Raw genomic sequence first — 15,479 nt, forward strand, 5'->3', positions numbered from 1 at the left:
CAAACAAGAGCGGAGTAGTAGTACTGGGAAGGAAAATGTAAAGAGAAAAACAAAAACAAGCACAAAACCTTTAGTAGAGTAGGCTAAGAAGATATGAATGATTCGTGTTTTAAATGACAGCTCCCAGAAAACATTATAGAAAATACTTTTTTTTTTTTTTTGAGACGTAGTCTTGCTCTGTTGCCCAGGCTGGAGTGCAGTGGCACGATCTCGGCTCACTGCAAGCTCCACCTCCCAGGTTCACACCATTCTCCTGCCTCAGTCTCCCGGGTAGCTGGGACTACAGGCGCCCACCACCACGCCCGACTAATTTTTCTTTTGTATTTTTAGTAGAGACGGGGTTTCACCGTGTTAGCCAGGATGGTCTTGATCTCATGACCTTGTGATCCCCCTGCCTCGGCCTCCCAAAGTGCTGGGATTACAGGCTTGAGCCACCGTGCCCGGCCAGCATTGAAAATACTTTCTAAGAATTTTCACTGATGAGACATTCAGACATCTTTTTTGTTGTTTACTTAAAGCTTAATTTTAAAAACTCAATATAGGACAAAATATTTTTATCTTGAGTAAAACCCGTCTTTTTGTATAGTGTTCTACAACACACAGAGCCTTTCATATACATAGTCCCATTTGATCCAAGTGAGATTGCAAATATCGTGGCTGACCAAATGGTAAACTAGGGAGAATCTTATGGTGAATGGGAGAAAGGAAATGGAAAATTTTTTAGAAAACAAAACCCTAAGCCAAATATAGCAAAGATTAAGATCTACAGGAACATTGTTCTGAATATTTATGGGTAATCCATGAATAATCCTCAGACATAGATATTGCTCATGCAAATCAGATGAAAAAATTTGGATGGATTTTTCCAGCACATATGGCAATAAAGCCTATGAGAAGACTAAAAAGACAGTGACGTTCTTTTTTTTGTTGTTGTCGAGATGGAGTCTCGCTCTGTCGCCTAGGCTGGAGTTCAGTGGTGCAATCTCAGCTCACTGCAACCTCCGCGTCCCGGGCTCAAGTGATTATCCTGCCTCAGCCTCCTGAGTAGCTGGGACTACTGGTGCCCACCACCACGTGTGGCTAATTTTTGTATTTTTAGTAGAGATGAGGTTTCACCATGTTGCCCAGGCTGGTCTCGAACTCCTGACCTCGTCATCCGCCTGCCTCAGCCTCCCAAAGTGCTGGGATTATAGGCTTGAGCCACCACGCCCAGCCTGTCACACTTCAAATAAACTGTTTCCATGAGATGAAAAGTTACAGCACTCACCACTATTTAGAGATCTGAAGTTGATTTTTGCCAATGTCATACATCACGGAGGCTCTCTGAATTCCCAAATTTTTGTGTTTATTCCATCCACCCAATTTATAGATTGGTTTGTAGGAATAAAATGCCATCTGTCCCCAAGTGCAGACATAGATAGAAACTGGTGATGCTTCTGTTTTTTTTTTTTGAGACAGAGTCTTGCTCTGTCGCCCAGGCTAGAGTGCAGTGGCGCGATCTTGGCTCACTGCAAGCTCCACCCTCCCAGGTTCACACCATTCTCCTGCCTCAGTCTCCCAAGTAGCTGGGACTACAAGCGCGTGCCACCACGCCTAGCTAATTTTTTTGTATTTTTAGTAGAGACGGGGTTTCACCATGTTAGCCAGGATTGTCTTTATCTCCTGACCTCTTGATCCGCCCACCTCAGCCTCCCAAAGTGCTGGGATTACAGGCATGAGCCACGGCGCCCAGCCTGGTCTTTTTATTTTTAAATGTCATTGTTGCCTTATCTTCAAAACTGTGAAATACTGCCTTTTCTTTCATCTTTAGGCATGCAAAGCTGTATTATAAACAGGTATCGACATAGGTAAAACAAATACATTTTATTATTCCAGTAGGGACAGGATCATCATTGTTTTTACAAATATGTTTGCCTTATTTTTCTTCTCACTTGCTCATTATGACTGACTTACACGAGATTTATTGATACCCATCAGGAATTTTTGCCAACATCTGAAACTTTTTTTTTTTTTTTTTTTGAGACGGAGTCTCGCGCTGTTGCCCAGGCTGGAGTGCAGCTGCCGGATCTCAGCTCACTGCAAGCTCCGCCTCCCGGGTTTACGCCATTCTCCAGCCTCAGCCTCCCGAGTAACTGGGATTACAGGCGCCCGCCAACTCACCCGGCTAGTTTTTTGTATTTTTTTAGTAGAGACGGGGTTTCACCGTGTTCGCCAGGATGGTCTCGATCTCCTGACCTCGTGATCCACCCGCCTCGGCCTCCCAAAGTGCTGGGATTACAGGCTTGAGCCACCGCGCCCGGCCTAACATCTGAAACTTAACACAGAAAAGTAAACCAACAATTCTCCTTTCTTACTAATATGTATCTTCCATTGTCCATATGACAACTTTGTGGTCAAAACCTTAAGATTTTGTTTGACTCTACAACAAGCTCCACACTTAATCATTCACCAAGTCTTATGAAACCATCAATATGTCTATTGTTTCCTAGAGTTAGCCACTATTTCAAATGGGTAACAAAAGACTGACACTAGTTTTCTTTCCTTTCAGCTCTAACCAAAACCCACAGCCTCCCCTTTGAGATCTGAAAGAAAAAGACAGCAGGGAAGAGGAAGAGAAGCTACCAAAGAAGGGAAACAGTAGTATAAAATGTGTTCTGATATTGTTTATACCACACCTTAAGTAGAGAGTAGGGCTAAGCCATTTAAAAAATTGTGCCATATATAGGAGAATCACTTGAACCCGGGAGGTGGAGGTTGCAGTGAGCCGAGATCGCGTCACTGCACTCTGGTCTAGGTGACAGAGCGAGCCTCCGTCTCAAAAAAAAAAAAAAAAATGTGCCGTATAATGCAAACTGCTAGGGACATGGGCCATGCTGTCAGATCTACTTGTCCCATTGTTTCTTAGCATTTTTTTTTTTTGAGACCCAGTCTCACTCTGTCACCCAGGCTGGATATCAGCCGTGCAATGGCACGATATCAGCTCACTGCAACCTTCACCTCCCAGGTTCAAGCGATTCTCCTGCCTCAATCTCCAGAGTATCTGGAATTACAGGCGTGTGCCACAACACCCAGCCAATTTTTGTATTTTTAGTAGAGACGGGGTTTTGGCCAGGCTAGTCTCGAACTCCTGGCCTCAAGTGATTCATCTGCCTTGGCCTCCCATGCCTTGCCTGTTTCTTAGCATTCTTTTTTTTTTTTTTTTTTTTGAGATGGGGTCTCACTCTGTCACCCAGGCTGGAGTGCAGTGGTGCAATCTTCGCTCACTGCAACCTCTGCCTCCTGGGTTCAAGCAATACTCCTGTCTCAGCCTCCCTAGTAGCTGGGACTACAGTCACACGCCATCACACCTGGATAATTTTTGTATTTTTAGTAGAGACAGAGTTTCACCATATTGGTCAGGCTGGTCTGGAACTCCTGATCTCAGATGATCCACCCGCCTCCACCTCCCAAAGTGCTGGGATTATAGGCATGAGCCACCACGCCCGGCTCTTAGTATTCTTATACCTCAATTTCCTTATCTATAAACTGAGGATAACACTGCAGGCTCCCTACCTAAATATCCATCCCTCCGTCCTCTTTATTAACGGAATTTTATTTGGTGGTCTCCCAGCCTTCCTTGCAACTAGCAGTAGCCAGGTAACATAGCTCTTATCAAAGAGATGTTGACAGAAGTCCTTGTAAAGAGATACCTACTGCATTTCTCCCTGGAAGGCAGATATAATGTCTTGAAAAGTTATATTATGACCTTGAAAATGAAAGACATACGCTAAGAATAGTGGAGAAAGAAGACAGAATGAGCCTGGGTTCTTGGTGACCTTTCATGGTCACACAAAACTGGACTGGCCTCCTTATTGAATGGAAGAAAAAAAAACCCTGACTTCTTATAATAAGGTTTTCTGTTACACGTAACACAATCCTGATATATGATTTCAGAGTTACTGAGAACATTATTAAGTGTAATAATGAACAAAAAATGGTTAACACAGGGCTTAGCATATCATAAGCATGCATTTAATGTTAGTAGTTAACACTGCCATTATTAGTAGTACTGTTATTATTATTCCCCGTGACTTCTTTGTTCTCCCCTTTCTTAAGCACAAGCTTTTTCCATTCTACTTCATTTCCACATATTTCAATCAAATTCAGGCACTCATGACATTACCTCTGGATTATACTCTTGGTATTCTAGTTGTACCTTGAAAGATGAATTGTTTTAGATAGGCAGAGAGAAGGGTGGAGGGCCTTATTGGTGAGGATAACAGAAATTCCATGCTTTTCTGGAGGATTAGTGGGAGATAAGGTGGAAAGATAGGTTGGAGCCAGATTGTCAGGGGTTTTCTATAAGTGGCAAAGGGCAGGCCGAGGAATTTGTAGTACATTTTCTTATAAAAAGATTAGGCTCCCACTTGCCTTTTGTTTTTTGTTTTTTGAGGTGAAGTCTCACTCTGTCGCCCAGGCTGGAGTGCAGTGGTGCAATCTCAGCTCACTGCAACCTCTGCCTCCCAGGTTCAAGTGATTCTCCTGCCTCAGCCTCCCAAGTAGCTGGGACTACAGGTCAGCCTCCTGAGTAGATGGGACTAAAGGCACCTGCCACCATGCCTGGCTGATTTGTGTAATTTTAGTAGAGATGGAGTTTCACTATGTTGGGCAGGCTGGTCTCGAACTGCTGACCTCAAAGGATCTGCTTGCCCCAGCCTCCCAAAGTGCTGAGATTACAGGTGTGAGCCACTGTACCTGGCCCACCTGCTTTCTTTTAAAAAAGTTAATAATATGATGAAAGGAAAGTCCAAATACCCTCTTTTATTTACTTGGTGGTGTTATTCAGCTTCTCTGGAATTTAGTTTGTTTGGCCATAACATAAAGAAGTTAAAACAAATGCTCTCCAAGACCCAGGTCAGTTCTAAAATACTAAGATCCATGGGAAATCACTGAAATAACAGTATCTAAGCTTGAATTAAGAGCCTCAAATTAATATTAGTTCTGACTTATTCTTCCATTCATTTATTCTTTCTTTCAACAAAGTGAATTTATGATCCATACTTTCATATCAGGAACCTTGCTGCTACTTCAAGTCTCATTGGAAGCCAACCTAGATCACCCGTAACAATCAGAATAATCTTCCTCAAATACTTCAGGAATCTATAACAGCAAGTCTTGGCCCACCTTGCTTTCTTTTTTTCTTTTTAAGATAGGGTCTCACTGTGTTGTCCAGGCTGGAGTCCAGTGATGCAATCATACCTCACCACCGCATCAAACTCCTGTACCCAAGCAATTGTCTTGTCTCAGCCTCCTGAGTAGCTAGGCCTATAGGCACACAACACCATACCAGACTAATTTTTTTTGTAGAGACAGGGTCCCGTTACATTGCCCAAGCTGGTCTCAAACTCCTGGGCTCAAGTGATCCTCCCTCCTCAGCTTCCCAAAGTGCTAGGATGGCAGGCATGAGCCACTGCGTCCAGCCCGTCCTGCTTTCATCCTTTGTCAACAAACTCAGGTCCCTGCCAACCTCCTCTCTCTCCGGTCTTCTCCATCCTTCCACATCTTACACATGATGCTAGACTCAAAGCTAAGCAGAACATTAATTTACAAATCAAATGTGACATAATAGTACAAATGGCTTAGTGACTAATGAATATATCATGCTTATTTTAAAAATAGGTTTACCGTTTTTCAATTATATTTGTAATGTCAATAATAAGAGAAAATAGAGGAAATGTTTTAAAGGAATAAGGAGGTAACATCACCATCCAATGTGAAAAACAGTAACTTTGGGGGATATTTCTTTGCAAGATTTTTGGATGGCTTTCAAGTAGCTGTAATCATTTTGAATATGTAATTTGTTTAACTTAATGTCATAGTACAAACTTTTTCCATGTTTTTTCTTTTTCAGACTCCCAAATCTCTTTTATCGGGGGGAATAGGCCTCTCGGGGGTCCTCACTGCACAGCTGGTTCACCGGCACTGTTTCCCGAGTCCTGGGGCTTCATCACGACGAGCAGCTCGGGCGGGCTGCTGAACGGTTCGAAGCACAGGGCCTCAAAGGTGTCGTCTGCCCGGAAGGCCAGCCCCACTGAGGCTGGAGCCAGTGGCCGTGCTGTTTGGCTGGTGAAGCCACACTCGCCAAGTGTCTTGCCATCATCCAAAAGCTGGTCGTCCTTGTATAGCCGCTGCTCGTCGGGAGGCCGCTTGAGGAGTCCCTCCACGAGGCGCTTCAGCTCGAACACCGTGCTGGACTCCTCGGCATCAGTGAAGATGGCGGTCTTGTGGCGCCGAATCGTGAGGAACACGTCCATCGCGGCGATTGCCGCTTCCCTCAATGCGCCGGCGCGGCCGCGCTCCGCCCCGTTCCCAGCAGCCCGCGCGCGGCCCGGCATGCCCCGCCTCCCCCAGCGAAGGCACCTTTTTCCGTGTTATTATATTACCTTTCTATGGAACTATTTTATAGCTACATAATGTTGTAAATTTACCATGAAAGATTTAAGATATACAAAAAGATAAAAAGAATAATGGAATGAACATCCATGTATCCCACAGAGCTTAAGAAATAAAACATTGTCAGTGCAGCTGATACCTTCTGTGTAATCATCCTCATTTGCAGCTTCCTCCATCTCTAATATATGTAACCACTTTCTGAAATTTGGTGATTATTCAGCCCATGCATTTCTTTATACTTTTTTTTTTTTTTTTTTTAAGACGGAGTCTCGCTCTGTCGCCCAGGTTGGAGTGCAGTGGGGTGATCCCGGTTCATTGCAACTTCTGCCTCCCAGGTTCAAGCAATTCTCCTGCCTAAGCCTCCCAAGCAGCTGGGACCATAGGTGCACGCCACCACGCCCAGCTAATTTATTTTGTATTTTAGTAGAGACGGGGTTTCACCGTGTTGCCCAGGCTGGTCTCGAACTCCTGAGCTCAGGCAATCTGCCCGCCTCACCTCCCAAAGTGCTAGGATTACAGGTGCGAGTCACCAGGCCCAGCCTACTCTTTATACTTTTACCACATATGTATGTATTGCTAAGTAATATGTAATATTATTTGCATGTTTTAAACTTTATATAATTAGTACCATGAAATGTATAAAGTATTCTACAACTTGCTTTCATTTCCTTTTCAACATTTTGATTATGGAAGTTGTCCATGTTGATTCATATTTGCTCAAATAAATATTTGATAAACATATCATATCTATTTATATAAATATATCCTCAAATAAATATACAATAATTTATCTTGTGTTCTCCTACTGTTCAATATTCAGGTGGTTTGCAACCATAAATAATATTTTGACAAATGTCTTTCTGCATAATGTATATATATTTTCTCATTTAGGATCATTCCTTAAGTATAGATTCCAGAAGTTAAATTACCAAAAAGCATGAACATTTTTAAGATCCTTGCATATACTTACTGCCACACTGTGGGATTGTACAAATTTTATACTGCCACCAAACATATATCAGTTCCTTGTTTTATCACATACTTAGAAGCTTTGGATGATGTCACTAGTTCTTTCTTTAACTTTGGCTAATTTGCTTAGCAAAAACTGGTATACTGATTTCTGGTGAAGTTGAAATTGAATAACTTTTCCATGTTATCTGTTAATCATATTAACCCTTTTGTCTTTTCATGCCTTTTGCCCATCAGCACTGTTGGAGACAGTGTTTTATCTTAATAGCTTTTTTGTATAACACTATATATACTAACTCTTGTCAAGTTAGCTACAAATATTTTTCCTAGTTTTTTTTTTGTACCTAGTTTAATTTTTAAATACTGTCTATATGTATATAATTAAAGGGTCTGATAAAAATTCTGTTATGTCAACTTGCTTATATGGCTGTCATACATATAATAGCACAGAATAGTATGATTGTAAGCTCATTAATGTATCATTAAATTTACAAATGCATATGCTAATTTGAAACTGGCTAAATTTTTTGATTCTCTTAATAGTTTTGACTCATCCAATTCCCAGAATAGCATTGCGGAACTGCTAAATGTTGACCTCCATGATATTTGTAAAGAATAGGCAGCCTTTAATAGTCTATGGAGATCTTTCATTTATGGTTTTTTTTTTTTTCTTCTTTTTTTTTTTTTTGAGACGGAGTCTGGCTCTGTCGCCCACGCTGGAGTGCAGTGGCCGGATCTCAGCTCACTGCAAGCTCCGCCTCCTGGGTTTACGCCATTCTCCTGCCTCAGCCTCCCGAGCAGCTGGGACTACAGGCGCCCGCCACCTCGCCCGGCTAGTTTTTTGTATTTTTTTAGTAGAGACGGGGTTTCACCGTGTTAGCCAGGATGGTCTCGAGCTCCTGACCTCGTGATCTGCCCGTCTCGGCCTCCCAAAGTGCTGGGATTACAGGCTTGAGCCACCGCACCCGGCCTCATTTATGTTTTCTTTCCTTCATTTATTTTTATGCTCTCCTAAGAAAATAATTAGCAGTTCAAATTTAAATGACCATTAAAGCCTTTCAAATTACATTTCACTAAATAATCTAATGTTAAGAAAATTAACACTCAGTTGCTATTTCTTTATGAATTTCTTCTAATTTGAGGAGCAGCCATTTGTACAATTTCTTTTTTTTTTTTTTCGATACGGAGTTTCACTCTTGTTGCCCAGGCTGGAGTGCAATGGTGCGATCTTAGCTCACTGCAACCTGTGCCTCCCAGGTTCAAGCGATTCTCCTGCCTCAGACACCCAAGTAGCTGGGATTACAGGCGTGTGCCACCACACCCAGCTAATTTTGTATTTTCAGTAGAGACGGGGTTTCTCCATGTTGGTCAGGCTGGTGTCGAACTCCTGACTTCAGGTGATCCACCTCCCTCGGCCCCCCAAAGTGCTGGGATTACAGGCGTGAGCCACTGTGCCCAACCCATTTGTACAATTTCAAAACAAAGATTTGACCTTTAAAAACATTCAAGACAGGCCGGGCGCGGTGGCTCAAGCCTGTAATCCCAGCACTTTGGGAGGCCGAGGCGGGCGGATCACAAGAGTCAGGAGATCGAGACCACAGTGAAACCACGTCTCTACTAAAAATACAAAAAATTAGCCGGGCGCGGTGGCGGGCGCCTGTAGTCCCAGCTACTCAGGAGGCTGAGGCAGGAGAATGGCGGGAACCCGGGAGGCGGAGCTTGCAGTGAGCTGAGATCCGGCCACTGCACTCCAGCGTGGGCAACAGCATGAGACTCCGTCTCAAAAAAAAAAAAAAAAAAAAAAAAACATTCAAGACATAGGTTGAATGAATCAGTGATTCTACTCTGAGAAGAAGAGTAAAAATAGGTAGTCATTTATTCACCATTCTCACACCTCCTCTGCTATGAAGAATGTCCTAGGACTTAGAAGTCTCCTTGGAAGGCTTATGGAATTAATATAGCTCTTAGCAGGTCAAAGCAACTCTCAATCTAACAAGAAATATTTACTGAACACTTGTTCTATATCCAGGCCTGAGGCAAATGCTGAAAAATACAGGAAGAATGAATAGTGGTCCTTCCAGAAAGAGCAGAAAGGGGAAGAGAATGGTGAAAAACAAAGCTGTAGGTCGGCAAACCAGGTTATATAATGATCTTTCATGATCTGGTAAAGAATATGGACTTTGTTTCACAGCAATTGACAGCCTTAAAATATTTTTTCTTTTATTTTGGCCATCCCATAGATCAATAGGCATCTTTAAAATACACAGACATGTTTGATATCACCTTTGTTATATTTGCAGCACCATGAATCTAATCAAATAATAAAATGTCATTGGCCAGGTGCAGTGGCTCATGCCTGTAATCCCAGGGCTTTGGGTGGCTGAGGCAGGAAGAACACTTGAGCCAGGACTTTAAGACCACCCTAGGCAACATAGTGGGACCCTGTCTCTGCAAAAAAAAAAAAAAAAAAAAAAAGGAAAAAAATTTTGAAAAATTAGCTGAGTGTGGTGGAGTACACCTGTAGTCCCAGCTGTTAGGGGATGGGAGTTGGGGTGAGGCGGGTGGATCGCTCTTGCCCAGGTGGTGTAGGCTGCAGTGCACTATGATCACGCCACTGCCCTCCAGCCTGGGCAACACAGCAAGACCCTGTCTCTAAAAATAAAAATAAAATAATAAAATGTCTTCATTTATTCTTGAATAAAAGATGCATATCAGAAAGACAATTCAAAAGGAAGTGTAGAAAATGGCCTGGATAGAGGAGCTATGGATGGAGGATGGCTGCTGGGAGACAGATGACAATAGTCCAGACAAGATATAGGAAGAAGGTCGATGTTACACAACGTCATGCTATGCACTGTGGGGAATACGAAGCTGAACAAGACACAGCCCATGCCGTCAAGGACGGATGAGTGAAAATGCCAACTCCATGCTTGTTTACCCTAACATAGTCCCCCTAGAGACAGTGATATAGAAAGATATGGATAAGAGAAGATAGGCTTATATTAAAATCCTGCTGAAGATAAAGATTATAGAAAGCAATAAGTTTTGCTTGATGTTTTCAATTTGACTGTGTCATTTCCCATGTTTTTATATAATCAATTTATACACCCTGCTGTTTGTGTTTTGGCCAGCCATACAAAACAAGGCAACGGGAACAATGCAGTCAGCAGTTGCCTGGACTTGTTAGCGGATGTGATTTCAGTAACTAACTACTTGCTGACTCAGAAACAGTGGAAAGCAAAAATCTCCTCTCCCTGTTCTGTGGCCAGTCAAGTGATTATGAGGCTGTCAAAGTCCACAGTGATGGGGACTCTTTATAGTGCTCAGCTTATTCCTTTGCTGTGTCACTGGTTGGCCTGGACTGAAGTTTCATTCCAAACATAAAGAGATGGTCGGGTGCGGTGGCTCATGCCCGTAATCCCAGCACATTGGGAGGCTGAGGTGGGCGGATCACCTGAGGTTGGGAGTTCAAGACCTGTCTGACCAACATGGAAAAACCCCGACTCTACTAAAAAATACATAAATTAGCCGAGTGTGGTGGTGGTTGCCTGTAATCCCAGCTACTCAGGAGGCTGAGGCAGAGAATTGCTTGAATCCGGGAGGTGGAGGTTGCAGTGAACCGAGATCACACCACTGCACTCCAGCCTGGGTGACAGAGCGAGATTCCATCTAAAAAAAAAAGTTAGCTGAGCATGGTGGTGCATGCCTGTAATCCCATCTACTCGGAAGGCTGAGACAGGAGAATTGCTTGAACCCAGGAGGCAGAGGCTGCGGTGAGCCAAGATTGCACCATTTACTCCAGCCTGAGCAACAAGAGTGAAATTCTGTATTTAAAAAAAAAAAAGAGAGAGACAAATGAGTTATGTAAATCATTGTTGGGGCTTGGTATCTGGTCCAAAAAGACTAGCCCTCCTTCTGTTTTCCCTGGCTACAGGCTCCATTATGCACCTGATCACTTGGGTGGATCCACAGAGTAAGCTAGAAGCAGAGTTACTGCAGTGCCCTCCCCCAGCCCTATTAACCAGCACAAACACCCTGCACAGAGCCAGTCCGCAGTAGAAAGGGATAGGATTTGGAACTAGATAGGGTTGAATACTGGCTTTGTCAGGCTGAATGACCTCCTGCAAGTTAGCTAACCTCTTGCAACCACAGGTTTCTCACCTCTAAAACAGTGGTTATGAAATGCCCATACACATGTATTCAAAATAATAGATGTACAGCACCTGGCACCCTCATGCTTTGCTGGTAGAAATGTAAAATGGTGCAGCCACTTTCGAAAACAGTTTGGCAGTTTCTTAAAAAGTTAAACATAAATTTACCATACAACCCAGCAATTCTATGCCTGGGCATCTACCCAAGAGGAATGAAAACATATGTCCACACAAAGACTTGGTGTGAATGTTCATAGCAGCATTATTCATAACTGAACTGCAAAAACATTATGCTAAGTGAAAGAAGCCAGACAAAAAAGATGACATATTGTATGAGTCCATTTACATGAGGAAAGGCAAAACTAGGGAGACTTAAAGTAGCTTAGGTTTTCCTGGGGCTGGGAAACAGGAGAGGAAGAACAAATGGGCATGAGAGATCTTTTTGGGGTGATGGAAATGTTCTAAAATTGGATTGTGGTGAGGGGTGCACAACCATAGATCGACTAAAAGTTATTGAATAGTACACTTAAAATTGTGACATTATTTGGTGTAGGAATTATACCTCGCTGGGCATGGTGCCTCACACCTGTAATCCCTGCACTTTGGAAGGCCGAGGCAGGCGGATCACCTGAGCTCAGGAGTTTGAGACCATCCCTACCAATACGGTGAAACCCCAGCTCTACTAAAAATACAAAAATTAGCTGGGCATGGTGGCAGGCGCTGTAGTCCCAGCTACTCAGGAGGCTGAGGCAGGAGAATCGCTTGAGGTTGCAGTGAGCCGAGATGGCACCACTGCACTCCAGCCTGAGCGACAGAGTGAGACTCCGTCTCAAAAAAAAAAAAAAAAAAAAGAAAGAAAAGAAAAAGAAAAAGAAAGAAATTATACCTCAATAAAGCTGTTTTTAAAAACCCACCAGCACATAGGAGGCTCTCAATACTGTAGCAAATAGCTGACATTTAGTACATGTTTATTGGTAAGCAAGCACTACTTTAAGCATGCCACACGTGACTTTGCTCAATTTAACTCATTTATTTTCTTTCTTTCTTTTTCTTTTTTTTTTTTTTTTTTTGAGACGGAGTCTTGCTTGTCACCCAGGCTGGAGTGCAGTTACATGATCTTGGTTCACTGCAACATCCGCCTCCTGGGTTCAAGCCATTCTCCTGCCTCAGCCTCCCCAGTAGCTGGGATTACAGGCACGCACCACCATGCCCAACTAATTTTTGTATTTTTAGTAGAGACGGGGTTTCACCATGTTGGCCTGGCTGGTCTTGAACTCTTGACCTCGTGATCCACCCACCTCAGCCTCCCAAAGTGCTAGGATTACTGGCGTGAGCCACCGACCCAGAGCAGTGTTTCAGAAACTTTAGTCTTTCAAATGCCACTTTCACTATTTTTTCCATAATGGCTACTTACCACCTGTACAATCAATTGTTAACCTAACATTTTTATTTAAATCCACTTGTTTTTAAAAAATGTATAAATGAGGCCAGGTGCTGGTGGTTCACACCTGTAATTCTAGCACTTTGGAAGGCCAAGGCAAGTGGATCACTTGAGCTCAGGAGCTCAACACCAGCCTCTGCAATATGGTGAGACCCCCATCTCTGCAAAAAATGCAAAACTTTGCCACAGATGGTGGTGCATGCCTGTGGTCCCAGCTACTTGGGAGGCTGAGGTGGGAGGACTGCTTGAGCCCGGGAGATCGAGGTTGCAGTGAGCCACGATCATGCAGGATTGTAGCCTGGGAACCATAGGCTATATCATACAGCCTGGATGTGTAGTAGGCTGTGCCATCTGGGTTTGTGAAAGTGCACTCTAGGATGTTTGAACAATGATGAAATCACCTGATGATGCATTTCCCAGACATATCCTGTTGTTTAGCAATGCATGACTGTACAGTGTACGGTGAAAATAAGCACGAGGAAGGCCAAATGGTCTTAGTTTGTGGATAGATGCTGTTGCCTCAAGAAGGCTTGCTCTGTCTCTGAGTAGGCACAGAAAGGAGGCTAAGCGTGAGAGAGGCGGCTTAGCCATGCTAGGTGTAATCACACCGGAGACTGGGGTCCAAGGTTGAGAACAGAGAAGGGCTTTTGCATTCCCCGCTATTCTGCAGCGCTGAAAGACTGAGGCCAGACACCTCCTCAGGGCTCATCACTACGCCACGGCTGCTCCTTCAGCTTCATCATCATCCAGAGTCCGTGGAAGTGGAGCTGGAGACGCTGGGGATAGAGGTTGGGGTGGGGTGGGAGGCAGCATGACTTGGAGGTTCAGTGAGGGGCCTGGGAGAGTTGCTGAGACTGGGAGAGTCGGAACTAAGCGGCTCGCAGCCTGTGGAGTGTGAGGGGACCTGGGGAGCCCAGTGTGCACCCCGTGGAGTTTGGATGTGTGCGACCCTAATCGTGACCCCTAGGAATGGGAGCTGAGGGACAGTTGAAGCGGTCAAGCCCTGGTGACCCTCCCATGTCAGCGAACTGCACAGCTCACCGAAGAACTCACCCTCACTTTGCTGTGAGAGTCAGAACTCAGATTCCTGGACACCGGGCGTCAGTAGCCAGGGAGGGGCCGTGCGGCCCAGAGAGGACCACAGGGCATCTCTTGTGGAGGCGAGGTGTATGTTCCCTCCCGCGGAGGAGAAAGAAACCTGGAAGGATGCAGGAGGGCACCAGACAAACACTAATTTGGATACGAAATTAAAAATTTAAACTACACTGGTTTTTCTGGTAACTAAAACTGATCAGACATGCATGGGCTCTGCCCAAGAGGTAGTTAACGGAAACTTACCTTTCTTCAAGTTAAGGGCTTACTAAGAATATGGGAAATATTTGGAAAGAGGGAATAATCTTTCTTTCTTATAAGGAGCGAGAGATTGAGTGCGGTGGAAGGTGGTAGTTAAAGAAAACAAAATATTTCTTTTGCTACTGCACTTGATTCAGACTGTTCAGTCAATTGGGGAGAGAAGGATTAAAACAATTTCAAAAGATTTCATTTTTGTACCCTGCCATTCAACTAATGCCTGTTATTGTAATATCTAAAATTATCTTTGGTATCTGCTATATTTTGGGAAACTCTGCTCTAGGGGAAGTGAAGAGTTACTCCCCGCCCCACCCTCCAACCCTGGGGTTCCCAGCGGAGGGACTGAAAGCTGCGGGGTAGAATCGTGTCTAACCTGTTTCTCTTCTCAATCTTCAGCAATCTGGGACTGTCTTTTGTACTTGACCAAAACGACCATTTTCTCTCCATGTATATTTTCCTCTCTTTTCACCACAGAGCCACCAATGTTCCAGCTTGTTATTTCCTCTTTCTGTTTTCCTCATTTGCTCTGTTTCTCTTCCCTCTTCCTGATTTCTTGACTCTTGCCTCTCGTTGGTCAGCAACGGAGAAGTTTGTACAACATTTTGCTCTCCTCTGACCGTTCTTACGGCAAAATGAAAAAACCCCAGGCCGGAGCTACCCAAGGCGCTATGAGAGGCAGTGCGTTGGCGGGGTGCAGAATCTCCAGGCCGGAGCTACCCAAGGCGCTGTGAGAGGCAGTGTCTCGGCGGCGTGCAGAATCTCCCACCTGCAAAGCCAGGGAGTGAAACCAGGGTGTGATTTCAGGTTCAGCCTCTTGTTAACTATTTAGCCTTGGGCAAGTCTCAACTTCTTTTTTTTTTTTTTTTTTTTTTTTTTTGTTGTTGTTGTTGTTGAGACGGAGTCTGGCTCTGTTGCCCAGGCTGGAGTGCAGTGGCGATCTCGGCTCACTGCAAGTTTTGCCTCCCGGGTTCACGCCATTCTCCTGCCTCAGCCTCCCGAGTAGCTGGGACTACAGGCGCCCGCCCCCTCGCCCGGCTAGTTTTTTGTATTTTTTTAGTAGAGACGGGGTTTCACCGTGTTAGCCAGGATGGTCTCGAGCTCCTGACCTCGTGATCTGCCCGTCTCGGCCTCCCAAA

The 15,479-nt window shown here is 44.2% G+C and overlaps 1 long non-coding RNA gene and 1 pseudogene across 1 annotated transcript; both read right to left on the reverse strand.

Moving 5' to 3' along the window:
- Positions 1-377: 377 nt before the first annotated feature.
- On the reverse strand, positions 378-6,612 carry LOC139357624 (elongin-B pseudogene; annotated as a pseudogene).
- Positions 6,613-12,722: 6,110 nt separating this feature from the next.
- On the reverse strand, positions 12,723-14,817 carry LOC105476194 (uncharacterized). Its single transcript, XR_983945.3, has 3 exons — positions 14,717-14,817; positions 14,047-14,191; positions 12,723-13,769 (listed from the first exon to the last, which is right to left on the reverse strand). It is a non-coding gene; the product is annotated as an uncharacterized lncRNA (long non-coding RNA).
- Between the last annotated feature and the right edge of the window lie 662 nt (positions 14,818-15,479).

This window comes from Macaca nemestrina, chromosome 12, assembly GCF_043159975.1.
Source record: "Macaca nemestrina isolate mMacNem1 chromosome 12, mMacNem.hap1, whole genome shotgun sequence".
NCBI lineage: Eukaryota > Metazoa > Chordata > Mammalia > Primates > Cercopithecidae > Macaca > Macaca nemestrina.